This window comes from Oncorhynchus mykiss, chromosome 26, assembly GCF_013265735.2.
Source record: "Oncorhynchus mykiss isolate Arlee chromosome 26, USDA_OmykA_1.1, whole genome shotgun sequence".
Lineage (NCBI taxonomy): Eukaryota > Metazoa > Chordata > Actinopteri > Salmoniformes > Salmonidae > Oncorhynchus > Oncorhynchus mykiss.
The window spans coordinates 9,105,779-9,108,461 of record NC_048590.1 but is presented as its reverse complement, the minus strand read 5'-3'; the positions used below and the strand labels follow the sequence as shown (position 1 = coordinate 9,108,461).

General features: G+C 39.7%; 1 protein-coding gene across 1 annotated transcript in view; it reads left to right on the top strand.

Moving 5' to 3' along the window:
• The first annotated feature begins 212 nt into the window (after positions 1–212).
• LOC110516734 (transient receptor potential cation channel subfamily M member 1) overlaps positions 213–2,683 on the top strand; it is an 18,084-nt gene continuing 15,613 nt past the window's right edge. Inside the window, exon 1 of the mRNA XM_036963698.1 lies at positions 213–714. The gene's annotated coding sequence lies outside the window, so the exon portion shown is untranslated. The remainder of the gene's footprint in view (positions 715–2,683) is intronic.

The following is a 2,683-nucleotide window of genomic DNA, read 5'->3' as shown; positions in this document are numbered from 1 at the left end:
TTTCTTTATTTCATTTTTTTAAAATTATTTCTCTTTCTTCTTCAACAACCAGGAGAGAGAGTTAGAGAGAAGAACGTTCTCTAGCAGAGTTTGAGTTAGAGAGATTAGTGAGGAGAGAGGGGTGGGGTGGGGGGTTGGTTCTTTCTGGTTCTCGTTCCAGCCCAGGATGAAAATGCCCTGTGTGCAAGGAGGGGAGCAGGGACTGATATGGGTCATGAGACTCTCAAAAGGATTACCTTGAACTGAAGTCATGAGACCAAGGCTTGAACAAAGAGCCGGCTCACATGCTCATCATATGAGCCCAGCTTCATAAAGTCATGTCGTTTCATATCTGCTGGGCTTCAGTGGGTTAGGAGGACCCGGGTGAGAGCAGCCAGAGAGCTGGAGATAGGGCTGGGCTGCTGTGAAGTTTCTTCAGAGTTCTTAGAGTTATTGAGAGTTCTTGAGTTCTTAGAGAGTTCTTGAGTTCTAAGAGAGTTCTTGAGTTCTTAGAGAGTTCTTGAGTTCTAAGAGAGTTCTTGAGTTCTTAGAGAGTTCTTGAGTTCTAAGAGAGTTCTTAGAGTTATTGAGAGTTCTTAGAGTTATTGAGAGTTCTTAGAGTTCTTGAGTTCTAAGAGAGTTCTTGAGTTCTTGAGTTCTTCTTTACTAGTAGTTGGGTGTTGAGTTACTCTTGTGCTCCTCTTGAAGTTTCAACTGGTTGCTCTTCAACTCAGGGTAAGTGGTTCTTCATTTTTTCTGATGTATCGAGGAAACTCTGTATCTTCTTTGGTGTAGAAACTTGTGATGGTCTACTTTGTTCATGTCTTATAGGCAGGGGATTCATTTGAGGTGCAATAGAGAGGAGTTGAGTTATGTTGCACCAACTTAGGTTGGGAGACAACATACAGAGGGAAATGGAATAGAAATCTGATGAAATTATATTTAAAGAAACATTTAAAATAACAATTTAGAGACAGTTCCATCGACGGACAAATAACCTCTATGTTAACCTCTATAACCACAGGTTCCCCAGTAGGCTGTCATTGCAGGGTAGCCTAGTGGATAAATAACCTCTATAACCACAGGTTCCCCAGTAGGCTGTCATTGCAGGGTAACCTAGTGGATAAATAACCTCTAAAACCACAGGTTCCCCAGTAGGCTGTCATTGCAGGGTAGCCTAGTGGATAAATAACCTCTATAACCACAGGTTCCCCAGTAGGCTGTCATTGCAGGGTAACCTAGTGGATAAATAACCTCTAAAACCACAGGTTCCCCAGTAGGCTGTCATTGCAGGGTAACCTAGTGGATAAATAACCTCTAAAACCACAGGTTCCCCAGTAGGCTGTCATTGCAGGGTAGCCTAGTGGATAAATAACCTATATAACCACAGGTTCCCCTGTAGGCTGTCATTGCAGGGTAGCCTAGTGGATAAATAACCTCTATGTTATTAACCTCTATAACCACAGGTTCCCCTGTAGACTGTCATTGCAGGGTAGCCTAGTGGATAAATAACCTCTATGTTAACCTCTATAACCACAGGTTCCCCAGTAGACTGTCATTGTAAATGAGAACTGACTTGCCTCGTTACAGAAAGGTTAAATACCAAAAAAACTCTATGTTACTTAGTCTCCAAAACAACTCCACATGAGGAATAGATCTCTGAACAAAATGCTTATTTCGGAAGCACCCTGATTTTAAACGTTCATAATTGAATTGTTATAAAAGTAAATTAGTTTCAAAACTTTGGTCAATCTAAAACTTTAGTCAATCTGTGGTCAATCTAAGTAATCTGTACTCTATAGTGTGTAGGGTGTTAGGAATTAGGAGTTAGGTGTTAGGAATTAGGAGTTAGGAGTTAGGAGTTAGGAGTTAAGTGTTAGGAGTTAGGAGTTAGGTGTTAGGTGTTAGGAGTTAGGTGTTAGGTGTTAGGAGTTAGGAGTTACTATTTAGGAGTTAAGTGTTAGGAGTTAGGAGTTAGGTGTTAGGTGTTAGGAGTTAGGAGTTAGGTGTTAGGTGTTAGGAGTTAGGAGTTAGGAGTTAGGTGTTAGGTGTTAGGTGTTAGGAGTTAGTCTTCTTTGTCCCTTTTCACCTTTCTTTCCCAGGAACTGATCTTGTTAGTTACAGAATTTACTGTCTTCTTTGTCCCTTTTTCACCTTTCTTTCCCAGGAACTGATCTTGTTAGTTAGAGAATTTACTGTCTTCTTTGTCCCTTTTTCACCTTTCTTTCCCACGAACTGATCTTGTTAGTTAGAGAATTTACTGTCTTCTTTGTCCCTTTTTCACCTTTCTTTCCCAGGAACTGATCTTGTTAGTTAGAGAATTTACTGTCTTCTTTGTCCTTTTTCATCTTTCTTTCCCAGGAACTGATCTTGTTAGTTAGAGAATTTACTGTCTTCTTTGTCCTTTTTCATCTTTCTTTCCCAGGAACTGATCTTGTTAGTTAGAGAATTTACTGTCTTCTTTGTCCTTTTTCATCTTTCTTTCCCAGGAACTGATCTTGTTAGTTAGAGAATTTACTGTCTTCTTTGTCCTTTTTCATCTTTCTTTCCCAGGAACTGGTTGAAACTAGATTTTAAACAAGTTCAAATTGATTCCGCTCTGAGTGGTTGTTTATGAATTAGACTGTTTACCAGGTTGATATTAATGAGCTGTAATATGTTGTTTATGAATTAGACTGTTTACCAGGTTGATATTAATGAGCTG